This window comes from Pinus tabuliformis, chromosome 7 (genome assembly GCF_031772625.1).
Source record: "Pinus tabuliformis cultivar Carrire ecotype Pingquan chromosome 7, CPIR1, whole genome shotgun sequence".
Lineage (NCBI taxonomy): Eukaryota > Viridiplantae > Streptophyta > Pinopsida > Pinales > Pinaceae > Pinus > Pinus tabuliformis.
This window is the reverse complement of record NC_142293.1, coordinates 1,925,029,705-1,925,057,320: the sequence shown is the minus strand read 5'-3', so window position 1 is coordinate 1,925,057,320 and position 27,616 is coordinate 1,925,029,705.

Sequence of the window (27,616 nt, the reverse complement as noted above, 5' to 3'; positions counted from 1 at the left end):
ATGATGTCCTAATTCATCCGGCATGATGTCCTAATGGTCCTACAAGATCCCCTGTATTCCTACATGATACAACCAAGAGCAAGAGGAGGGATTTGGAAGGTGATGTAAGTCTTCGGTAAGGTGATTGGTGGGTGAAATGAAGCAAGGGAGGGCCTAGGACTCCTTCAAAACTCAAAAATGGAGTTGTGAGATGGTTGGATTTTCTCAACAAGCTTGGAGAAGTATTCTTGTGGAATGATGAATTTAGTGAGGGATTTAGTGAAGGAAGGTGATAACCATGGATGGATGAGGTTAGGATGGGGTTTCTAATCATGAAATCTCTCTATACTACTGAAACTCCTCCACTGCATCAATCATTGACATTTATCCATAAATCACGTAAACAAGAATGATTTCAGTTAACTAAGGAAAACATAATTTCATGAGTTAGCTACCTATTTCATGCATGGGAAAACTTGCAGGGTAATATGAAACATTGATGAAATTAATGTAAGACCGAAGATAGAAGAAATAACAATTAGATCCTATTCTTGAAAACTGGTAAAATGATGACCTAAGTAACAAAAAACCCTAAATTCCATTAGAAATCAGAATTCTGCCTTTTCGGGGCTGCATAGGAGGTATTATATATATATAGATATATTTCTGACACCATTGGGCCACCTCAAGAAGTTTTCAACTCGATAGTGGGACTCAGGTGCCTCGTGGAGGTTTTCACCCGAGTCTCCTTTTTTTTTTCAGTAACTTGATGGGGTAGAAGTTGAGATTTGCTCTACCACCATTACTGTCTTGTTGATACCATTAATGAATTCTTGCTTTGACAAGGGCTTCTTGTAGACCTTCAATCTATACCCATTGACAAGTAAAGGAATAGCCTTTGCATCTATGGTTCTTATCTACACTAAACCATTATAATGACATTTCTCTATGATATAAGGCCCTAACCATCTAGTCCTTAACTTACCTTTAAAATATTTGTATCTAGAATCATACAACAAAGGCCAATCACCTTCTTGAAATTGTTTTTCCTTTATGTTCTTGTCATGCCATATTTTCCTTTGAACTTGATTCACCTCTATGTGGAGGAGGGCCTGCATTCTAAACTCATCTAACCCATTCAACTGGAGAAATCTCTCTTTTTGTGCACTGGTGAGATCTAGATCTAGTTGTTCTTCTATTCTCAATGTATTCTACTCAAATTCAATGGAAAGCATAGCCTTTTTCCCATCGACCAACTCATAGGGAGTGAATCCAATGGTGGTATTACAGGTGATATTGTAGGCCCAAGTGGCCTCAAATAATCTATTTGCTCAATATTTTATGTTGTCGCTAATCACTTTGGTCAGAATTCCCTCCAGTGCTCTGTTGGTCACATCCACTTGCCCATTAGCTTGTGGGTGGTAAGGAGTGGATGTTATATGCTTGATCTTGTGCTAGATTAAAAAAATTTCAATCATGTGTGATGTAAATTGGCTGCCTTGATCAGTTACCAGTTCTCTAGGGTACCCAAACTTATAAACTAAATTTTCCCTTAAGAACTCAACCATTTTCTCATTTGTTGCTTCCTTGATTTCCTTGGTTTTAGCCCACTTGGTCAAATAGTCAGTGCACATAATGATGTACTGCTTTTGCTTGGATGGAGGGTCAATATGTTATGAAACCAGCTCACAAAAAGATATAAATGATAGATCAACGCCTTAGAATTCATCCTCTTTGAGGGGGAAACCTCCTTTACATTACATAAATGAACAATTCTTCCATGATAGAAATGACAAGACCTCCTTTCTATATATAGGAGTCTAAGGAGTCATAATATAATCAGAGCCGACATAACAATGATAATGTAAGGGCACAATAATAACAATAGCTGGCTTGTATGGGGCACAATAGTAACAATATGGGGACTACATGGGTACAACAATATAATAAGGGGGCGATACTAATAATAATAAGGGGTTACACTAGTAGTATAGGGGCCTAACATTCCCCTCTCCTTCAAAAAGTGTTGTCCTCAATGCTTGAGTAGTTCTTGATGCTTTATAGAATATTCTTGTCCTCCCATGTGGAATCTTCAGCGGGTAAGTTCTTCCACTTGATGAGATACTCTGAAATTGATCAATTTCGTAGTTGTCGGGTTCTTGCTTCTGTGACTACTCTAGGTTCCAATATGATTTTTCCTTCCTCTTTAAGTTTTGGCATTATTGTTTGAATTGGTATCTTCTGCAACTTTTGAATGAATGGCCACACTTATTCGTCCTTCTTCCATTCATCCCTTGCTTCGTTTATCCAATCTGGTTGGATAATAGAAATAACACAAAACAATGCTTCCACATCCTCATCCTTTCTTGAGAGTGCATCTGCAACAAAATTTTGCTTCCCTTTTCTATAGATGATGTCAAACTCATAAACCTATATATTTGTGACCCATTTTTTCTGTTCTTCTATAGATAATAATTGTTCTAAAAAGTATTTAAGACTATTATGATCCATTTTTACCTTGAAGTGTCTTCCCATTCAGTAAGGTCGCCATTTCTTAAGTGCATGTAGTATTTCCAACATTTCCTTTTCATAAATAGCTTGCTTGAGATGTAGTAGTAAAAATAACAATCACCTACATCAAAACATTTTCACTACAATGTTGATCTACTTGTTGTTTCATTCGATTTTGCACCAAAGTGGCATTATCCTTTAAAAGTTGGAGAACTTGTTTTTGATGCTCGATGTGATATTTCACTGCTTGAACCTTTTTCTTCTTGATATGTCCTTCTATATTGAGAGTTTGAGGAGTGGTAATTTCTTCCAATGCTTTACAAGATATGGTCGGATTCATTTCTTGATGTTGGATGTGATCTTTCACTTCTTCAACATTTTTCTTCTTGATATGTCCTTCTATCTTGATAATTTGAGGAGTGGTAATTCTGGCCATGCATTAGAAGATATGGTTTGATTCATTTCTTCTTTCTTGATGTTATCTTTCACTTCTTGAATCTTTTTCTTCTTGATATTTCCTTCTACCTTGAGAGTTTGAGGAGTGGTAATTCTTGCCAATGTTTTACAAGATATGGTCGGATTCATTTCATCTTTCTCTAGGGTTGGTTCCTGGTGTATATACACTTCTTTTGATGTTTCTTGATCCTTTGCTTCCTCCTCTTCATAATCTACGTAAAATAATAACTTCTTAGCACACTTATTACCTTTAGTGCATTTTCTATCACAATTGTAACAAAGCCCTTTTTCTCTTTTCTCTTCTAATTGTTGTGGTGTAACCCTTGTAGGTTGTGGAAGGCTAGGAGAAACAACACTTCCATTATTATAGTTGTGAGGGGTAGACTTCCTTGTTTCCATAATTTGACTTTCCAATATGTAACAAAGCTCTTTTACTCTTTCCAATTGTTGTGGTGTTTCTCTAAAGAAGGTGTTGCTCTTTGTATCCTCATAATGTGCTATCATTTCCTCCGTGAAAATTGACCACGTAACAAGTTGTTTACGAGAACAAAGCCCTTTATACCATAAAAATTGATCTGGTTCTAAATATGAAGATGTAATACATACCTTTTGTAACAGTGGTACACCATGTAGATCAAAATATTGCTCCATTTGAAGTATCCAATTTACCGTATCCTTGCCATCAAACTTCCTCATATCGCCTTTTCTTGATTTTAGGAGCTCGGTCTTGAAATGATTATAACTCTGTAATTTCGGTTCTTCCAGTTCTGAAATTGTGATCTGCAGTAGCCCTTTGTGTCCTCTTTCAATTTCCACCAGTCTGATCCAAATTGGATTCTCCAAGGAAGAGTTATGCCAAATCTCCCACAGTGACCTAATTATAGACTAGTTTAGTAGAGCGAACTTGTAGGATGTGCCACGTGTCATTGTTTCGACCTTTGGCTCTGAAAAATATATACAAGAAACTACCTTTTGTCATCTTTTTGTACCTTCTTACAAAATTTCAATCCGATGCTCAAAGAGAAAGTTATGACGATTTTTCCCAGGTCACCTGTTTGGAATGTAATTCAAGAGTCTGCAAAAAGACCAACTTAGATCATATCTCCGCAAATATAGTGTGAAAAGCTCTGAAATTCGGACTCGAGGTTCTGTGCGATTTCATCTCAAATGGGTTATTGTTTTTTGCTTCTGAAACGTCGCAGACAAAAAGTTATAGCAAAAATGCCATGATGACCTATTTGGAGTAGCGAAACCCAAGAATCCAAAGCTTTGATACCAAATGTTATGAAACTAGCTCACAAAAAGATAGAAGAGATAGATCAACGCCTTAGAATTTAGCCTCTTTGAGGGGGCAACCTCCTTTACATTACATAAATGAACAATTCTTCCATGATACAAATGACAAGACCTTCTTTCTATATATAGGAGTCTAAGGAGTCATAATATAATCAAAGCCGACATCAATAATAATGTAAGGGCACAATAATAACAATAGTGGGCTTCTATGGGGCACAATAGTAACAATATGGGGACTACATGGGTACAACAATATAATAAGGGGGTTGTACTAATAACGATAAGGGGTTACACTAGTAGTATAGGGGCCTAACATAATAGGTCCAATGAAATCCATGCCCCACTTGTCAAATGGCTGAAAAGTCACTTGAGGTTGCAGAGGCATTTCATCCCTTGAAGTAGGTGTTGGGTCAATTTATTGAGTAAATTAACACAAGTATTTTAAATATCAATCCAGGTTTGTAGAACTTAGAAGCATGTCCAAAATATATGGATATCAACTATAATCAGCTTTAGAAGATAATTTATGGAAACTGAAGGAAATGCAATTATAAACTAATTAGAAGTGCATATTACAAATATAAAATTCAACTAAGTAATTTCTAATTCAATATGTAATAAATAGGAGAAGTGGCTCCTAACTTAGGAGAACTAGATTGACCTTCTTCTACAATACTACTTTATGAACAGAAATAAAAAACCACTAATGAACAATAGCTTAAGATGCATAAAAGAATAATTGAAGAGGCTCCTAACTAAGGAGGTCCTTGCTATTCTTCATTACAAATTCATTCATCATTAATGCCATTGTTAGAAAACTGGAAATTCAGAAAATCACTTGAAAGCAAGAAAGATGAATTTTAGTTTCTATTCATTGATCAGATAGAAGGAGAGTTTAACTTAAACACTGGTTTGTCCCTTCATATACAGATTATAAGTAAACTAAGATTCATCAGAAAACATAATAAATAATCATACATCTAATTAAATAAACAAATATGAAGTAAAACTAGTTTATGAAAATTAAGCTAAATTAACCATGAAGTGTACTTAGCTTGGTGTGGGGGCCCTCCACCCTTGCCTTGCAGAATTAAAGAGATTATCAGCTATTGAAAAATTATTCAATGATCCAAATCATTGAAAAACAAAAATAAGGTAGAACAGGTTCCTCAAATTAACTCAAAATATTCATAAGTCTCAATATGAAATTATATAAATTCTACATATTCATGCCTTCAATGTTTTGGCTTAAATAGAGAAATATGAAACAAACTGGTATAAAATGTCTCTAAAAACTATGTTTATCATTATCCTATCTATCTAGGATGATCTCATCTATCCAATCACACAAAATATGGAAAATCCCATGAAATCCAAAAATTGGCCTATTTCCTAGGGATTTCCTGAATGACTGGTCCTGTTTGACCAGCTTTTATCGGGCTTGTTTAAGTTTGGTTTGACCGAACCAATAGGAACATGTTCAATCTTAGTTCCCAAGCTTTCTAGAAATTTTCTCAGCTCGTGCCTAGGTGTCTTGCAAGTATGACATCAATGAAGCCATTACGAGAATTTCAGGAACTGTCCAAAAATGCACTTAAAATCCAATTTTTGTAAAAACATATAAAAATTGCAAAACTTAATTTATATACTTGAATATGCATAAATTGGTCAAAATGGGGTGTATATGATGGTAAATGGATGGATAACATGGAAATTAAGTTTATTTAATTAAGCAAAATTGGATAAAAAACGAGGGCCAACATCTCCCCCTTGTTGATGTACAAGCATGTCCTCATGCTTGCTTCTTTCTCTTGGACCTTCTGAGCTCTGATGTAAACCTTATACCTGACCCAGATGCCTCCTACTATGCTGCTTTTAGTAGACATTCAATTCCCTTATACTGTTCTTCCTTGTATATTGTAGCCTTGACTTTTTGTTTTTCATACTTGTTCTTCCATACGTTTTTGTCTTTGAGCCACCTGAAAGCTTGCCCGCAAAGAATATCATTGTTTGGTTTTAGTTTTCCAACTTCCTCATTTAGCTTTTCATTTTCCTTGATCAATTTTGCATTTCTTTTCTTGTATGTCATGTTTTCTTTCTTCAAATGCCTCTCTAGAATTCTGCCTATCTCCAATTGATCTGTTAGCTCTTTTATTTTGGTAAGGTGCAACTCTTTCTCCAATTCTTATGTGTCTTTGGCAAATGAAGTGGCTTAAACATTATCAAAGTATGAATCTTTCTCCAATGTCCTTTCATACTCTTCTTTTTCCAATCTCTCAATGATTTCATTAACTTGTTTTTCTGTGGAAGAAGTTTCAACAATATGTACCTCAGGGTCTTTCTCTTTACTACTTATATCTACTAGAATTTTTCTCCTATGCCTCCTTGGAGTGGATATGAAAGATGCTTCTCTCTCAATCATGATAGTATTTGATTGCTTTTTGGACTTGTCCTTGGATACATAGGTGATTTCATTATGCTTCTTGTTTCTTGAACTGGTTTATAGTTTTCCTCTATGGCCTGTTCTTCAAAATGATGTTGACCTAAAAACTCTCTCCATTCTACGCCCTTGGTATTCATTTTATATTCTTCAAGAATTTTGATGAGTCCTTGGTGATATATTTGTGATTCCTTGGGTATAGTTTCATTTTTCACATTCTCTATCATTTTAATCATATTCTTAAAGAAAAAATAACGTAAATTGATTTTCATTTCTCCTTTGATATGCTGGAGCAATCTGACATGATAAAGATGCACCACATTGTGCCCTCTGTCACATGTGAAAAACTTCTGAATAATTAAAATCAATTATGTCCATGGCTCATTAAACCCTTCCTTAGGTATGCCATTGGTTCTATCATATGATCCCTTCCTATTTTTGTCTAAAAATAAAGTCCATCCCTTTTCTTTAAAGTGTAAGCCTTGTTCCCCTGACAATGGTAGATCTAAGGCCCAAGAAATGAATTCTGGACTCAATGGGATAACTAGGTTTTCCACAATGGTTTGGTCTTGTGCATAATTTTTTATAAACTCCCTGGTGATGCTTTCATTGTGCCCATTAAACTTTTGGAGGAAGCCTATAAGACCATCCTGATAAAGTTTTTCTATTGTCTCTTTTTCCCAATGCTCAATCTAGAATTCTTTTGGTTCTACCCTGGTAGCCATATGCTCTGAAAACCAATTTATATAACCTTGCACTATCATCATTCTCATTTTGAAAATAAAAATTATGCATACATACAGATCTTTGTTGATTTATTCATGATTTTTGGTGATAGGGCTTACCTCCTATCTATTGCTCTTCAAAAAAACAATGAAATCAACCTTGTGCGACCTCTATTCTGTTGCAAAACAACCGTTCACTATTCTTTAAAACCCATAAAAAAACATTTCTCTCTGTATGCAAAGATCATAAAAAAACTTTGACCATGTTTTTATTACTCGTTATCTCACAATTCTATTTCTGTTTTTGCCAAAATTCATCAAAAATCCCTGCTCTATTTTGAAAATTTTCATTGTGCATATGAATAAAATGAATTTTCCCATATAGACCATACTTGGATGAAACGAATTATGCCCATTGTGTGTAAAAATAGGATTTTTTTTGTTTCTTGTTTATGTATCACTATCAAAATCTAAAACTCAGCGTTTTCGCATCCAACCACACATGAATAGATTGTGGTATTACCTGATCTGGAAGTGATTTTATGATATTTCTGAGATAACTTGAGTTCTTGTGTTAAGCAATGCCAATTCAATCAAAAATATTCTTAGATATTTTCAGGATTTGTTCATTAAATCAATGGCAAATAAGTGTTTAATGGTGGAAATCACTTAGGTTTCTAAACTAGAGTTTTAACTCGTTTTTGACATGACACAATGCAATACTTAACATGAGTTATGTTCCTTGAAATTCGTTAACAACTTATGACAATCTGGAGGTGATCTCTTACCTTCTTTTACAGGATTTCTGGAGTCTGGTGGAGCACCCAGTCAACTTAAATATTGAGAAAATCACAGTCTCCTATCCTCTTGAAAACCAATTCTTTGTTCCTTCCACAGCTGCCTATATATTATGTGCTTCTTCCTCTGTCTAGGGTTCTTGCTTTAAGGAGCCCTCTCTTCTTCCTTGTTTTCATTTTGCTTCTTATTTGTCCTTCAACAAGAGTGCTATATGCGTACACATAAATGCACAACGTTTTTCACCTCTACTTGAGAGGAATTTGGCTATGATGGTGGGAAAAAAGCATTTAATATAGAGCAGTAGTTTACACAGTGAGCAAATAGCATAGTTTGCAGTGCTTGAAGCGTTTGTATGCTTTTTTGAAGGCTTTTGACCGTTACTACCTTCCAACACCTATTTTGACTGTGTACCTTTGGCTTCCATGTGTCTTGTTGACAACGTTTCCCCTTCATCCTTTCCTCCATGGTGTTTATGCGTGTCTCGTCACCGTAAATCATATTCCCTTCTCTACTCATGTCTGTGTATGCACATACCTTCATTCCTTCATATTTTTAAAACATGTAATCAAAAATTTTGTTACATCATTTAATCAGCCATTCATTTGTATGCCCAACGAAATGCATCTCGAAAATATGAATTCGAGTTTGCTTGTGAAAATCCAGGAAACTAGCACAAAGAAAACTCGAATTCATATAGGAAAACCAACTAGTTTTGCCTGTATGAATTCTTTACTTTGTTTTACTCTTACTTCTGTTTGATTTTTCAAAAACAATCCTCTAAGACATACAAGACTTGAGGAAAAGTCTTAACATAAGAAAGGGGGAAGTTGTAATAAAACTATGCAAATAGTTTGAGCAGTTGAATTGCAGAAGGAACCTGAATTACATGTCAGAAGGGACCTGATACATCATTGAAAATATTGTGTAGAAGGGACCTGAGATATCATTATGCAGAAGGAACATGTATTATATGATATATGCAACATACAAAAATTGTTGAAAAGTACATGTCAGAAGGGACCTGAAACATCAATTACAAACTACAGAAGGGACTTGAACAACATCAACATTCAAAGATCCTGAATCAATGTCAGATGCGAAAACATGAAGCAGAAATAAGTCTCTACATTTCAATATATCCTGGAAGAGCCATCAAAGACATTGTCAACTATCATTTGACTAGAAGACATCATTAACATCAAATATTTTATGGGAGTACAAGTACAGTAAGTAAAAAAAAAATTGCTCTTAAAATTTTAATTTTTTATTTTTTTTTCTAGAAGTTGTTAAGACTAATTTAGTGCTTGATATGCATTCTATTCCTACCTTCATTATTATCACCACTACTATCATCACCTATTCATTACCCTTTCCTATATTTAACCATCATTCCCTATAACATCACATTAATCCTAATTATTTTCTTAAAATCATATAGATAAAAAATTGAAGGCTCAATATTCAAACCCTTGATTGACCTACAAAAAAAATAACGAAGGTTAGTTTCATAAAAAATTAATTTTAAACATGACTATTTTAGGATCATTTTAAAATAATGAAAAGTGAAATATACCTAAGTTATGATTAAGGACCAAGTTGAAATAATTAAGGACCAAGCGCACAATGTAAAATGATGTAACAAAATTCAAGGTTGAAATGATGCAACAAAATGCAAGGTATGCAATGATATTTTTGTTATCGGGAAAAGTGTCTATTTAGAACTGCTCTATCCCACTAAGGTGTGACAGCTACCTTAGAAACAAACAGAGAAAACTACTTTTTTATTCCTCTTTATGAACTATAAACAAAGAGGAATAGGATGAACCAACCTGTGTTTTGCGCTAGTCCTTTGATCCAATCTCTCTCTTCTTTGACAGCTTCTAGCTACCTGCTCCCTTACTTGCCCAGCTTCACCAAGTACCTGTAAGATCACAGAAGAAAGAAACTATACAAATACATGGGTTTATATTCATAAATAACTTAGGATCAGATTTAAGTTAAGCATACAAATGTAACAAGCATCAATGAAACACAAGCATGGAGAAGAAACTCAAATAGTTTTATTGATATACAAGAAGATCCAGGAGGAGTTACAACCGATGATTCCTGATCCAGCATCAACCTCCCAGCAAAGAAGTCCCTTCTTCACCCCCAACAAAGCTTAGATCACCCAATTCTCTGATATGTATCTCAAAACCAACAACAATTCCTTACAATGTGCAAAATTCCAGCCTCTGGTGCTCTGGGATGAGGGATCCATATATAGATGTATGCAAGGAGGATGAGTCAGCTCATGATTTGATTAGTGGCTTCCCTCTGTCAGTTCTTGCTTCCACTTGGAGACTGAAAGCCTCTTACTCATCCTTGGTCGAATTCAGTGAGGCAAGTGTCATTGGAGAAGATTCCGGAAGCTTCCATTGTCTCTCCACCTCGCGGAATGACACTGCCATTTGTCATTTCCCGCTCAACGCACCCTGGTAGTGCATTTAGGTGCGTTGCAACGCACCTAGCTAGTGGACTTAGGTGCTATGCAACGCAATTGGCTAGTGGAGCAGCTGAAATGATCCTGATTTGACTTATTCTGAGCAGTTTCTGGTGGAGAACTTCTGGGAGAAGTTGTAATTTGTTGACCTTGTTCCTTTAGGGGTTGGAACAACACTTTTAGGGACTTAGGAGCCCTTGGTTTATGGACATTTCATGCTTAGAGCTGTAAGGCACAAAAATGTCTATAACACTTGCCCCCTAAAGTATGAGGCCGTTTATCGGGTGAAATGCTTTATTAGGAGGATCCGAAGTTCTTTCAATGCTGGGAGGAGACCTGTAATAAGATACAATACAATACATTATCTTCATACTGTTTTCATGATCTAGCTGAGGTGGGCATTCCCATGCTCAGCTTTATAAATTCACTTTCATGTACATAGGACAGACAATTGTCTGATGGTAGACTGATGATTCTGATAGAGTCATCATCCTTTTGGTAGGATGATTATCTGTGCTGCAATGTTGTACATTTCAATGTCTTTATTTTCCTGAATATATATCGCAGCCCGGATGGATGAAACTAGATCCGGGGTCTTCAATCTCGTCCGATCTTCACTTGAAGTACAAGTCGATCCATGTGAGAAATGTTTTGAAGTCGAACATGGAAAGACATCGCTTGATTACCAGTCAATGATGTAAACTGTTAACAAGCGTGAGAGGAATCACCGATAATGATAATGATCCTCAAGGTACTGCAGTACAATTCACATGGTGTGAATAAAGGACTTGGCGTCGAACACCACGCAAAATATTTCGGTCGAAGGCCATTGATGTAAACCTGTTGCCGGAAGTGAGAAACTTGCCATTGAGGCATGCAAGCTTCAAAGTACTGAATGGGGTGTTCCTAGATCAACTTCTTGGATAATGAGCTGATGTCGACAAGAAGTGATCCGTCATAGGAGGGCCTTAATGAATCCCACATCAATGACACGGAACGGAGTAAATGATTTTGATGGAGGTGAAAACGATCTGATGATATATGGTTCAGGGTGGCGGTCATGAAAGAATGGAGTATAATGTATGGTAGTGGGCGGGACACAGGTGGCCTTTCTGGATGACTTTTCTTTAACATGTCGGCGAAACTTATGTGATGGATTGGTAGCATTAACCCCAAATTTGGATGGTATGGCGAGACCATGGTGATGTGACCGGTGAATGAAACAACCCAACCCGACTCAGGCATGGAGTGGAAGTGTCATGTTCAAGAGCGACTTGCTACCAATAAAGATTCTTTGAGTTTTCTTCCCAATTTTTCCCCAGTCATTGCTAACCAGTACCTCTTTATTCTTGTCAAGCTTGAGGAGGATAACATATGCTTGTTCTATAATTTTCCCTTTGGGCAAACCCATCTCTATGTTTTAACGAGCCTAGCGATAGTGAAACTCGTTCTCGTCTAAAGACAAGTTTGTCTCTATTAATCTTTTTAACGAGTCTAACGACAAAGATAACTCGGTCCTTTTCATTTTTAGAGAGTCTGAAAAGGTATGTAAAGGTAACTCCAAAATTCCTTTTTCGTCATCTAATCCCTTAAGTCTGAAAAAGTATAAAACAATACAGAAGGGATGAATTTTCGATCGCTTTAACGAGCCGAACAAAACAAACGCTCGATCTTTTTGTGCAATAATCCCTCAGGTCCAAAAAGATTAAAATCTAGAGGAGGGATAGCACTTCCCATCACTTTAGCGAGCTGGAAGGCCAGAACTCGGCAATCTTTTCATATTTTACGAGTCAGAAAAGAGCTTAAAGAAGACTCATCTTTTGAGGAACGTGTGATGAAATGGGTAGCAGCTGATTCCAGGTAAGGTTTGGAATTTTCCAATCACGGCAGTGTCACAAGGATGGCTAGTGAAATCACTCTTTGTAGCTGTTCCTCAAAATGGGTAAACAATCAAATGGAGGTGAATGATCGGCCAATGGAAAAGTGGAGGTGACGGTGCAAACACGACCAAGGCTCTAATGGCTGAAATGCTACATTCACGATGGTTATTTACCAGGGGATAGTTCATTTTTTAACGAGCTTAAATGCGGGTGGAAACATTTGCTTGGTGCGGGTTTATTTTTTAACGAGCTTGAACCTTGCGGTAACACTGCTTGATCAGATGGTCTTGTTTTGATTTTTTACCATAAATAGCTTTGTCCTTTCAAAGATTGTACTATATTTTCGACTGCTTCATCAAACTAGTCAGAAATGAACAATATTTGTTTGAAAACAAGATTAAAACGCTAATATTTTACTTTGAACCACGCAAAAGTAATTAAAAAGTCTTTTGTTACCTCTCATTTTACCATTTCATTTGAACTTGGTTTGTTGGAGCTTTGGAGGTGCTTTCCCCTTCGATTTTCATTAGTTGATTTCGGGATATTCTGTGGACGATTCTTGGCGCCGTCTGGACTAGGTAGGAGCTAAACCTGAGCTTTTTCATTCCATGGTTTCCATTTTGCATTTTGAGCTTGATTCCCTACTTTTCTGAGCCCCTGGGGTTTGAGGGACTCGTTCTGCCATCAACGCACCCCCAGTGTATCGAAACCTGCGTTGAATGCTGGCCTGTCTGAAGGCAATTTGGCTTTCAACGCACCTAGAACACTACTGCAGGTGTGTTGGGCGCAGAAAGGGAATTTGTTGCACAATTTTTGATGGAATTTTTGCCTGTTTCTCACCAAAATCAGGATCTAACTCCTCTCTTGTTTTTTTTTCAGAGATTTTGGAGAAAAATGACCCTTACATGGCGAGAACGTGAGCATGAAGAAGAGGACATGATTGCCCTACATGATCCAGTTACAGTGAACGCACTGCGGAATTGTGGCTTGCTGAAGTTCTTCCGCATTTCTAGCATGAGACAGCAGATCAACTTACTGCAGTATTTGCTCGATGCTTGGGATCCTACTAATCAGGTTTTCTAGATTAGGGGAAAATCTATCCCCTTGACTGCAGTAGACATCTATTTCTTGACTGGCTTGTCGAGGCGGGGTGCCCCCATCTCTTTGTTAGGTTCGGCCCGAGGAGGCGATTCTGTGAGAGATTATGTCCGCCGGTATTGCATAGAAGGATCTTAGCCGAGTAAAGACAACAAGATCATCATCCGTGATGTCACTGACAGGTCCCTTAGGACTATCTTGTTTACTTTTGGTAGGATGGCCGGTAGTGTGTCTCTTCATGTAGCCAACCGATCCTATATGCAGTATGCCTTGGAATGCCTCAAACCGAAGGTGTTCAACTGGTGCGATGCAGTACTTCTTGTGATGAAAGAACAGTTGACCAAGATAAAGAACGGGAGGTTGAAGAACTTTGGGTACGGTTCTATTTTGACCACCTTTGCCTTGGAGAAGATACCACTGATGCAGCCACAGTACATTGCACTCGATTTACCTTCTCCTACTGAACCACGTATGCAGAGATGGGTTGACCATATGTCTAGGCATGCTGGCCAGTCTCAGATTTCATTTTCTGATACCTTCTTTAGGTGGTTTGATCATCAGGAGATGGTTTATTCCGAGTATCCATATGCTGGCATGGACTTCGGGGTGATCCAGATTTAGTACTGCCAGATGGCGAGCAGTGGGGCGCTATTGGTAAAATCTCTGACCATATTGTTGTTTACTATTTATAATGTCCTTGTGCTTTATTCTATCAAGACTCTGATCAAACTCATGTGTACATGCAGATGTTGGTCCTGTTCGTCCAGTAGTTTGCCTGAGAGTACCAGCTGTTGCCCCAACAGGAGAGGCCGCCGAAAGGGCTATTCTTCGCGACCTCGATGTGGCCGAGACTCTCACAGCTTTACAGGAGAAGGTTGAGGGCCTCACTCTTGGTATACCAGATGTGAGGATTGACGAGCTACCTTTGCGGTTACAGTGGAATACTACTGGTGTGCCCAGATGATGGACTCGTCTCCTACGCATGATCGCACAGGGTGTGAATTTCTATCATAAGCATCATTAGACTAGGGTGCCCCCTAGCATTTTGAGTTTTTGGGTCACTTGACCGATTTTTTCTTGGTTACAGAACATTATGTGTAAACCATAAACAGCTATATATATTTTTGATTTTCGGGGTTTTATTTTGGTTGAGCTATATGATCCACATGTAAAACATTGATGATGTGTTTCTTTTTATAAATGTTGCAAATGTCTATCTAACACATAGTTAGCTAATGAGTCGGTTAATTTGTTTAAGTTTCTGGAAATATGTTGGTATTGAATAAGATCAAATTGTCTTTCCAAAATCTTAACCCTTAGGAACATGCGATAAATAGCTGGGTTTCAGACGGAATATATACTATTGAGTTGTAGTATTACGAGTTGTGAGTCTAGCCTGACAATTAGTCGACGTATACCACGAGTGATGGCATCAGAGAGAAGTTCTATCAACGTGTTATACTCATCGATGTTATTCTTTGATCGACCAATACATACACCTCTGAAACTTACTAACTCGCCACTTGGATCAAAAATGGCCCAGGCTGCGGAGGACAGGTTCCGCGAACTATGACTCACTCCGTCGGCATATCCAACACATGGCTCCAATGGGTTTGACATCTGCAATAAATGTAAAAAGTGGATTACTCGACCAAAACAAACACTTTAGTGAAAACAAAAATATAACAAAAGCATATTGGTTACTATTACACATAGTAACGCTTGAGGTACAACCCATTAAGAGGTTGCGCTAGTGGAATTCCGTCCTAATCCATTAACTCGTAGGCTCCCTTTGCTAACACCCGCTTAACAATATAGGGGTCCATCCATAAAGACTTAAATTTACCTGCTCCCAATTTTTCGGATTCTTGGTCGTAAAGCAAGACCAAGTCACCTTCTGAGAAGACACGGGGTTTGACATTTTTGTCGAACTGCGCCTTGACTCGTTTCTTATGGGCTTCGTTAGGCAAAGAAGCGTCACGACGGGTTTCATCCAATTGGATTAATTCCAAGAAACGAGCCTATTCTTCTGAAGTCCCAAGGAGGAGATCAATTGCGAGTTTGAGAGACGAGATTTCACACTGGACTGGTAAGACTGCTTCCAGGCCATATACCAGTTGGAAGGGTGTGAACTCGGTTGCATTCCTTACCGATGTTCGGTAAGCCCATAAAGCTGAGTATAGGATTAGGTGCCATCTCCTTTTGTGAACTCTGATCATCCTTTGCAGCATGCGTTTCAGGACTTTGTTGATCGCTTCAACTTGTCCGTTGGCTTGTGGATAATATGGAGTAGAACTGTCGTGAGACAACCCTAGTTTGGCAGCTAATTCAACCATCATGTGATTGCGGAAATGCGATCCATGATTTGTGACTATAGCTTGTGGTATGCCGAATCTGGCGACTACATGATTGAAAAATAAGAGGGCAGCTGTTTCACCAGTATTATCTAATGTAGGCATCGCCTCGGCCCATTTGGTAAAATAGTCAACAGCGACTATGATATACCCATGCCCCCCGGTCGAGGTGGGGTTACATGTCATGAAATTGATGCCCCATTTGGCCAATGGTCCAACAACAACTATTGGTTGTAGATGTTGGGTGTGGAGCCTGATTATCTTCTATAGTACCGGCATATTGGACCCCAGTTCAAAATGGGGCGGAAACGCCGCCCGTAAAATGATCGCTGCCGTGGGGGGTCCAGGGGGGGGCGGCGGTATCACCACATAGGACCCCAGCTCGAAATGGGGGCGGCAACGCCGTTCGTAAAATGTTCGCTGCAAGGGGGGTCCAGGGGGGGGCGGCTGCGACCTTTGGGAGCCCCCCCTGGCGGGGGGTTTCGGGGGCAGCGCCCCCGAAGCTAAAAACAACTGTAAAATTGCCTTGTAAAAGTATAGTAATTTCTAGTCAATCTGGGCCGTTCATTAGGCGGATGATCTGACGATAGAACTTATGTTTAGTTTAGGGTTTTTTTCCCTAGAAGGCAACCCCTCTCTTTATATGAGGGCATTGTATTTGAGGCTGTGATATAGATGTGTATTCGGTGAGCGAGAAACAGAGAGGTGAGACTGTGAGAGAAAATAGAGGATATTACAGCAGATTTGTTGTAGGTTGTATCTCTTCATTTTGCTGGATAATAGAAAGGAAGGACTGGCTGTTCGGGGTGGACGTAGCCGAAACTGGGTGAACCACGTATATCTGTGTCTCTCTTGTTTTGTGCGTTTTCTGTGTTTATATTTCTACAATATTTTATGTGTTCCATTGCTCCGTAATATATAATTTTCTAACAACTGGTATCAGAGCCGAAGGTCTATTTGGATGATAAAATCGCAGGAAAGAAGGGTTTCCTAGTTCGAGTGGGAGCAATGGCGGAAGATGGTAAGTTTAGGGTCAAGAAATTTAACGGCCAAAACTTCTCGCTGTGGAAGATGCAGATGGAAGATTATCTGTATCAGAAAGATCTGTACCTACCATTGGGCGGAAAAACAAAGATGCCGACGGGTATGAAAGATGAAGAATGGAACCTTCTGGATAGAAAGGCACTCGGAACAATACAGTTGTGCCTTGCTGTGTCAGTCACCTTCAACATTTCGAAGGAAACCACGACAGAGGGTTTGATGCAGACGTTGTCGAAACTATATGAAAAACCCTCGGCCTCAAACAAGGTATTTCTTATGAAACGGTTATTTAATATGAATATGTCGGAAGGTGGATCTGTTGCAAACCATTTAAATGATTTTAATACAGTTACAAGTCAGTTAAGCTCTGTAGGGGTAAACTTTGATGATGAAGTTAGAGCTCTGTTATTCTTGTGCTCATTACCAGAAAGTTGGAATGGTTTGGTAATGGCCATTAGTAACTCCGTTTCTGGATCTAGTACTTTAAAGTTTGACGATGTTGTCGGTGCTATCCTTAGCGAGGAAATGCGACGGAAAAGCTCCGGTGAGACATCGGGAAATGCTTTGAGTGCAGAGTCTAGAGGAAGAAAAATGGAAAGAGGAAAGAGCTCAGGATATCGCAGTAAATCAAGGAAAGGCAGATCCAAGTCCAGATCGGGGATAGTGTGCTGGAAATGTGGAACAAAAGGACACCTAAAGAAAGACTGTAGATCTCGGAAGGGAAAAGAAGGAGATGCACAACAAGAAAACAATCATGAAGCAAATGTGACAGGTGAGGTGTTACAAGATGCTTTGATTCTTTCTTTCTAAAATATTACTGATTCCTGGGTGGTAGATTCAGGGGCTTCATTCCATGCCACACCTGATAAGAAATATTTTCATGACTATGTTCAAGGAGATTTTGGACAAGTTCGTCTGGGTGATGATAAACCCTGTAAAATCATTGGAATGGGTAAGTTTCTTGTAAAACAGCAGAATGGAAACCAATGGCTATTAAAGGAGGTAAGGCATGTTCCAGATCTAAAGAAAAATCTGATTTCAACAGGGCAGTTAGGCGGTGAAGGTTGTGTGACAACTTTCACAGATAAAACTTGGAAGGTCACCAAAGGAGCCCTGGTAATAGCGAAAGGCGAAAAGGTTGGTACATTGTATTTATGCAATGGTATTTCTAACTCTGTTAATGCTTTAACTTCCAAAGGAGCAGATGCAGCATTATGGCATCATAGGCTCGGACACATGAGTGAAAAGGGGATGAATATTCTTCACTCAAGGAATTTGTTGCCGGGTTTGAAGAATGTTGATTTGGACTTCTGTGAGAACTGCATTTATGGAAAACAGAAGAGAGTCAGATTTCTCAGAGTTGGGAAAGAAAAGAAGAACGAAAAATTAGAGCTTGTGCATATAGACATATGGGGACCTGCTCAGGTATCATCTCTCGGTGGCTCTCGTTATTATGTTACTTTTATTGATGATGCAACTAGAAAAACTTGGATTTATTGTATTAAGAATAAATCTGATGTATTTGATACTTTCAAGAAATGGAAAGCTTTGGTTGAGATTGAGACAGGAAAGAAATTGAAGTGTCTTAGATCAGACAATGGAGGTGAATATTGCAGCAAAGAATTTGATAGGTACTATTCAGAGCATGGAATTCGCAGAGAGAAGACAGTTCCAAGAACACCACAAGAAAATAGTGTGTCAGAAAGGATGAACAGAACAATCATGGAGCGTGCAAGGTGCATGAGATTGCATGCAGGATTTCCTTTACAGTTTTGGGCAGATGCTGTAGATACTGCTGTTTATCTAATAAACAGAGGGCCTTCAAGTTCCTTGGATGGTGGTGTTCCAAAGGAAGCATGGACAGGTAAAAAGGTAAACTACTCTATTTTAAAGCCTTTTGGTTGTGAGGCCTTTGTCCATATTGATAAAGAAAATAGAACAAAGCTTGAGGCAAAGTCAAAGAAATGTACCTTTATTGGATATGGTGTTAATGATTTTGGTTATCGCTTATATGATTACGAAAATCACAAAATCATTAGGAGCAGAGATGTAATATTCAATGAAAAGGTCTTGTATAAGAATCAGTTGCAGGAAAAGAAACAGGAAAAGGAAAACAAGGAATACGCAGTACTTGATGAAATCACTGAAAAAGTAAAGGTGCCTGAAAATAATAATAATCAACCACCACAACAGCAACATGCACCCCAAACACCTGAAATTGGTGTTAGAAGATCTACCAGGACAAGTAGACCTCCTGAACGATACTCTCCTTCATTATATTATTTATTGTTGACTGATTCTGGTGAACCTGAATATTATGAAGAAGCAATGCAGGTTGAAAGCAAGAAGAAGTGGGAGGTAGCCATGGAAGAAGAGATGGACTCCTTAATGCATAACCAGACTTGGGATTTAGTCAGGTTCCCTGCAGGAAAAACTACATTGAAGAATAAATGGGTTTACAGGCTGAAGGAAGAAGATGGAGGAAAGCAAAGGTACAAAGCTAGACTTGTGGTGAAGGGGTTTGCACAGAAGAAAGGTATTGATTTTGATGAAATATTTTCTCCTGTTGTTAAAATGACTTCAATCAGAACTATTTTAAGTCTTGTAGCAGCTGAAGATTTGCAACTTGAGCAGTTAGATGTAAAGACAGCCTTTCTCCATGGGGATTTGGAGGAAGAGATATATATGCAGCAGCCACAAGGATATGATGTGAAAGGGAAGGAGAAACTCGTGTGCAGGTTGAAGAAGAGCTTGTATGGTTTAAAACAGGCTCCAAGGCAGTGGTATCTAAAATTTGACAAGTTTATGTCTGAACAAGGTTATACTAGATGTCACTCTGATCATTGTGTTTATCTGAAAAAGCAAAATGATGGCAGCTATATTATATTGTTATTGTATGTAGATGACATGCTTGTTGCAGGATCTAACATGCAGGAAATAAATGTGCTCAAAAGAAAATTGGCAAATTCATTTGCAATGAAGGATTTGGGTGCTGCAAAACAAATCCTTGGTATGAGAATAACTAGAGACAGGAAAAATAGAAAATTAACATTGTCTCAGAATGAGTACATACAAAAGGTGTTGAAAAGATTTAACATGCAAAATGCAAAACCAGTTAGTACACCTTTTGCTAGCCATTTCAAACTTAGCAAATAAATGTGCCCAAAGACCCAAGAAGACATGGATTATATGTCTAAAGTTCCATATGCATCAGCAGTTGGAAGTTTAATGTATGCAATGGTCTGCACAAGGCCTGATATTGCACATGCAGTGGGAGTTGTAAGCAGGTACATGAACAATCCAGGAAAGGAACATTGGATGGCAGTGAAATGGATTCTCAGATATTTGAGAGGTACCACAAATCAGGCATTATGCTTTGGTGGTTCAAACATATCCCTACAAGGATATGTTGATGCAGATATGGCAGGTGACAGAGATAATAGGAGGAGCACTACAGGATATGTATTTACTGTCGGAGGAACAACTGTCAGTTGGGTTTCAAAAATCCAAAGTGTTGTTGCACTTTCAACAACAGAAGCAGAGTATGTTGCTGCTACAGAGGCTAGTAAAGAAATGATTTGGTTACAAAGGTTTATGGGTGAATTGGGTAAGGAGCATGATATGGGCAGGTTATACAGTGATAGTCAAAGTGCCATTCATCTTGCAAAGAACTCAACATTTCATTCCAGGAAAAAACACATACAGCTCAAGTACCATTTCATACGATCAGTGTTGGAAGATGGAGAGTTGAAGCTGGAAAAGATACACACTAGCCAGAACCCTGCAGATATGCTAACAAAAGTTGTAACCAGGGACAAACTGAGAATATGCTTAGTTTCAGTTGGTCTTCAAGGATGACGATGAAGATGAGAAACAACCAGGTCCAAAGAGGAGTCATTGTCCAGCAAATGGAGCAGCGGTGGAGTTGCTACAATCAGTCTCCAAGTGGGAGATTGTTGGGTGTGGAGCCTGATTATCTTCTATACTACCGGCATATTGGACCCCAGTTCAAAATGGGGCGGCAACGCCGCCCATAAAATGATCGCTACCGTGGGGGGTCCAGGGGGGGCGGCGGTATCGCCACATAGGACCCCAGCTCGAAATGGGGGCGGCAACGCCGCCCGTAAAATGTTCGCTGCAAGGGGGGTCCAGGGGGGGCGGCTACGACCTTTGGGAGCCCCCCTGGCGGGGGGTTTCGGGGGCAGCGCCCCTGAAGCTAAAAACAGCTGTAAAATTGCCTTGTAAAAGTATAGTAATTTCTAGTCAATCTGGGCCGTTCATTAGGCAGATGATCTGACAGTAGAACTTATGTTTAGTTTAGGGTTTTTTGCCCTAGAAGGCAACCCCTCTCTTTATATGAGGGCATTGTATTTGAGGCTGTGATATAGATGTGTATTCGGTGAGCGAGAAACAGAGAGGTGAGACTGTGAGAGAAAACAGAGGATATTACAGCGGATTTGCTGTAGGTTGTATCTCTTCATTTTGCTGGATAATAGAAAGGAAGGACTGGCTGTTCGGGGTGAACGTAGCCCAAACTGGGTGAACCACGTATATCTGTGTCTCTCTTGTTTTGTGTGTTTTCTGTGTTTATATTTCTGCAATATTTTATGTGTTCCATTGCTCCGTAATATATAATTTTCTAACAGTAGAGGTGCGGGTGGTCTTCTGGTTTTGCTATCAAAAATTTGACAAGCATGGCAACTTCTAACTGCGGTTATGCAATCTTTGAACATTGTTGGCCAGAAGTATCCTGCTCGTAATTTTTTTTTTTTTTTTGTGCTGTAGCATATCCAGATTGATGCCCCCCACACGCTCCTGAATGACACTCATTCAAGACTTTTTCGGCCTCCTCATGGGTGAGGCACCTTCTCAGAACTATATCAATACCACGACGGTAAAGTGTATCACCGACGATCATGTAGTCTTTTGCTTGGTATCGTATACGTTTTTGTTCAGAGTGGGAGGTGTTTGGCCTAAATTTTTGGGTTTGGAGATAAATGATTATATCCCCATACCACTCATTGCTTGTAGATATCAGAAACAAACTTTCATCCACGATTGAGTCTTCGGATGTTTCATTGTTGGACGACGATGGGAGATCGCATAATAATTCTGCGAAAACTAGAGCTTTCTTTGACTTTGATTTTACAAATTCCAGATCAAACTCTTGAAGGATTGCTATCCATTTTGAATATTTTCCCCCCAGCAACTGTCGCGACAATATATAAGTCATGGGGTTGCAATCTGACAGAAGGGTAGTTTTCCGAAAGAGGAAATAGTGTCGAAATCTTTGTATCGCTTGAACAGCTGCAAGCGCTAGTTTTTCAACACAAGAATATTTGCTTTCTGTATCATTTAAGTTTTTACTTAAATGATATATAGGATGTTCAATTCCATCAACTTCTTGAACTAAAACCATTGCGATGGTCGTATCTGCTGCAGCCAGATATAGGTTAAAATCTCTTTGATAATCAGGGGCATACATTAATGATGCTTTCATTAGGGAATCTTTTAAAGCATCAAAGGAAGCTTGCGCAACCTGATCCCAGACAAAGGCTACCTCCTTTTTCAAGAGACAAGTATAACCTTTAGCAAGTTCAGCGTAATTTGGAATGAACCTCCTCAGAAAGTTTGCTTTCCCTTAGAGTTTCTGGATCTGAAGCAAATTCGAAGGTGGAGGCAAATTTATGATTGCCTGGACCTTACACGGGTCGAGACGAATCCCATCCTTGGAGACTACAAAGCTAAGTAAATGACCAGAACTGACGCAAAGTACACATTTTTGCGAATTGAGTCGTATCTTGTAGTGTCGGCAACGTAGAAATATCGCTCTTAAATGTTGTGGATGATCAGTCCGCTTTCACGAATGAGTCGGAAGGTCGTCAAGGTATGGTTGAACGATGTTTTTGATGTCATGGAAGACATAATTCATTGCCCTCTGAAATTTCGCCCCTGCGTTCTTTAAACCAAAGGGTAATTTTCGATATGCGAATGTGCCCCACGGACAAATGAATGTAGTCTTTGACTGGTCCTGTGGGCGGAGATTTATTTGATTATACCCGGAGAATCCATCCATGAATGAAAAGATTTTGCATCCGACGCATTCATCAATTATCTGGTCAATGAAGGGTGTAGGGTAGTTGTCTTTTGGACAAGCTTGATTTACATCCCTATAATCGATGCACACTGTAATTGTCCCCTGTTTTTTCATAACAGGGACAATATTCGATACCCAATCGGTTAGCGGAACCGGGTAGATGAAACCAGCATGGAGAAGTTTTTCAACTTCTGCCTTAATGGCAGCAACTTTCTTGGGGTGCACATGCCTTAGCCGTTGTCGTACTGGTTTGACATCTGGATACATCTTAATTTCGTGTTCAACGATACTCGAGTCGATGCCTGGAATTTCACTGTATGACCAAGCAAAGACATCTCTGAATTCGTGAAAAAGAGCGTTATATATTTCCAGTTCTGAAGGAGAACAACATTTTCCAACATAAATATTCTCTACAACATCTGTTTTGGTCGAGATATTTATTGCTATAGTCTCTTCTATGTTGGAAAAGTTTCGCTCGGAATCCACCGTATTTACAGTATTTGATAGAAAATCAACTACTGAAGGATGATAAAGGTCATCTTGAGTATCTTCTTCCCAATCTGGAAGAAAAGAACGATGGTGGGAATCATTCCATGGTGCTCCTTCAATTACCATAGCTTGGAGAATTCCTTCGTCGGTGACATGCACTCGCGACCAAGGATCTGAAGGAGCACCATATTCTCTAGACCTATCTATCCAAACGCTTGATGAGCGTTGATTTGGGTTTGCCTCCCATGCTAGAAACATTGATTGCTATAATATTTCCATTGGGCTTGGGGGCAAAACCATTGCATGATCCATGTTGATATCGTTTTTTGAGATCTTTGTAGAAGATATCATGTTGCAGGTTCCTATTGACGCTACTTCCGCCAGATTGATTGGAGGTGGAAGAGCGAAAGTTCCCATTAGTATAGGATCTTTTAGTAGGCCTACTCTGATATTTTGAAGTGAATGGGGGCTTCCATGGATCATGGGAATGCTTCCTGTAACTTGAGAACCATTGGGGAGGAAGTTTTGTTGATCGACAATTGTAATCCCTCCTTGAAAGGGAAATGCAATCTTTCTAAAGTAGGTCGACACAACAGCTTCCATGGCATATATCCATGGTTGTCCCAGTAGGATGTTGTAATCAAGATTCCCATCGATGACTTCAACATCTATTTCTACTGTTTTCCCTCCTAGTTCAACTTTCAAGTTATTTAGGATACCATATGGGGTATATGTCCTTCCGTCGAATGCTTTTAATGTCGTCGCAGATCGCGACAAGGTTGGAGATCCTAAAGTTTTCCCGAAACTCATCGACATAATACATGTAGATGCCCCCTCATCAATAATTGTTCGATGAACAGTTTTGTTGAGGGCTTTCACTTGAACAAGGAAAGCTAGTTGAGCCGATAACTAAGGATCGTATCCTTTGTGGTCGAAGGATACAAGATTGGAATCCTTTGGATCAATCCCACCAATGGCCGATAATAAAGCCTGCCTTTGGGATGGGTAATTTTGTAGTACTTCAAGAGTCGACATAGTGGATGGCGATTGGGCCAAATCTTCCACTATGTTATAATGTTGTGCCGCTCTAGCGCGGGGATGAAACGTCGACTTGTGTACTACTCCCTTCGGCGGTTTCATTGTCAATTCAGGGATGGTGGGTGGTACAAATTCTGTCGAAGTTGTTGTCGAACTACTTGGTTGATATTTTTCCTTGTTGTTCGACAGCTGCAGATTCCCATAATATTTGTTCCTTGTCGAAATCAAAGCATCATTCTGCTGTTTTGAAATCGACAACATTAGCACTTGAGATGGGGAAGCATTTCCACTTTCAACCAGATTTGTTCCTGGATTCAGAAACGGATCAGTTAACATTGCGGAGGTTTTTGAATTCTTAAAGAATTTCTTAAGCTCAGCTCTGTGTGGACAATTCGCGGTCCAATGATCCTCATCGCATATAGAGCATGGAGTTTTTGGTTTCCTATCTCCAGGAGGGTTTGAAGAAGATTTTTCAGGTGATGATTCCTCCTGTTTCTTCTTCTTCCCTTTGCCTTTCTTCTTGCTTCCTGGTTGTTTGGTTTCTTTGCCCTTATCTGTCGATATGGCATTTACTTCCGAAGCAAGAAGTTTGTCTTTTGCATTTTGACCTGAAATCTTACGGGCCTTCATGGATGTAGCCTTTGTCGATTTTGTGTCTGTCGTGCCGATCACGCCATCGCCGACATGAGAGTCATTATTTGATTTAGGAGGAGGAGGAATTGAGAATTCTAGTCTAGGGGCATCAGGTATTTTGTCATAGAGCGTGCCATATTGAGTGTAAATCAAGTCCAGATATTGTGCACGAGCGATCACTTTCTCTTCCGTTACGACTCCCCCCTTTGCCACATCTTCCGTGATGGAAGGCAGTAATGACTTGATAAACCATTCAGCCAAAAGCTGATCAGGGACGTACATTTTTACCATCCTACGACGACGTCGACACTCATGTATATGATCAGATATGTGAGTGGCCGTTGTCTGTTTGAAGTTGGTAAGAAGTTCTGTCTCCGTTTCGTACCTTATTGGTAATTGAAAATGGGTTAAAAAGGTTGTGGCTAAGGTACTGAAATTGTCGAAAGAAGCTCTAGGCAATTCAATATACCATTTTGCCGCTGGACCCGTTAACGTCCTCTCAAATAGGCGAAGTCTTATCGAATCATCATTTAGGGTGTTTGATGAACACCATAGATGAAATGTCATCACGTGATTCGATGGATCTTCACCTGGATTTCCATTAAATTTAGGAATATCTGATGGAAGTTTATGCGGAATCGTTGGCCACCAAGGGGCGTAAGCAATTGGATCATTTGTTAACCGGTTTAAATCAGGTAACTCTAAAGTTGCCACGAATGGTAACTGTTGATTCAGGTTAGGTGAAGCATACCTAGGATACGATGGAATTGCCTGAGCAGTTGGTCTTTGCATACCGGCATAATTCATTTGATGCTGGTATGTTTGGTAAGGTTGGTGGACTTGACCATTGTAAAATGGTTGATTTTGACCGTTTTGAATGTACGGCTGTCCACTGTTCGCAAAGATTTGCTGCTCAGAACCTTGGTATACTTGTTGGAATTGCAGTTGTTGGTATTGCACCAGCCATGGTTGTGAGGCCATGTGCTGTTGCCCGATACTAACCGTTTGACCAAGGTGAGGGGTAATTGTACCCGTCTGGACCTGTGTCGCCCCACTAGTCGCTGATTGTGGTTGAGTCGCAGGGTCAAGGGATTGTTGCATTACAATCTGAGAAACCTGAGGTTGGCATACAACAGGCAGCGCTTGAACTTGCGACACCGTCACAATAGCCAGCGTAGTCGGGATGTTTGACATAGGTACGCATTGTTGCATCGAATATACAACTCTTGGTTGTTGAGGTAGTATAGGTACCCAACCACTTGAGGTAATTCCAGCATAACCTGAATATTGTTGTGAACTCCCGTATGGATATCCTCCCGGAGGGGATAACGAAAGGGCATACTGCCCCCCATTCGGTGGGAATCCAGAACTCAAGGGAATTGTTTGCCCTTGGGGACTGGACTGCCCAAATTGACCTCCAAATGGATCAATTTGTCGAGACTCAACATAAGAGTTTCCGGATATTATTCCAGATGAACAAACAGGAACGGACCATACTGTCGAAATAGCCCCTGAGTGGGCTCCTTCTAGCTGTTGAGAGCTAGTCGGGACAGATGGTATGCCGACGAACATTGTCGGAGTGATAGCAGGGAGTTCTGCTGTCGCTGTGTCAGATGACACAGTCCTAGATGTTGACGGTTGTTCAAACATTTGTAGTCTATCCAAAAGATTACCTAGTGATTCTACAGGAACTTCCGCTGGTGGTAGGCTAACTTCTAATGACGAAGGATATAGAGTGATCCTAACTCCAAAGTGCGTTGGAGTACTTGTTTGAGGATCTTCTACAATTTCTTCTATTGCAATCAGACCAGGTGGAAGGGGAAGACCGTCAGGTCTGTAAAATATTTCTGGTGCTGAAGAAGGTGTGAAATCAGCAGCGACAGATGTTTGAAGAGTAAGACTCTCCGAACCGGTTGTAGATGGAACTGGTTCGGTAACACAAGTGTTTATTCCCAAACTAGGATCAGTACCACTGTCCTTCTGTGGCTGTTGAACTTCTTCTGTAGAGGCAGGGATTCCAGAAATGTTTGGAGTAACCGGAGTCTCTAATGTTGTTGGAACACTTGTTCTAACTTTGATAGGAGATTTGGAACCGGTTAAACGAGTTCGCTTTTTCCGTACTGGTTTTGATTCCGGAGACAAAGATGGTTGACTCGTAAGCCTCCACGAACGACCGGGTTTCAATTGACTTTCTTCCACGATTGCGGATTACTCGATCAACTAAAATAAAGGGAAGGTATGTTTCCGAATTAAATGAATTTTAGACGCTTTTGACACAACTTGTTTTTTCATTTTTTAA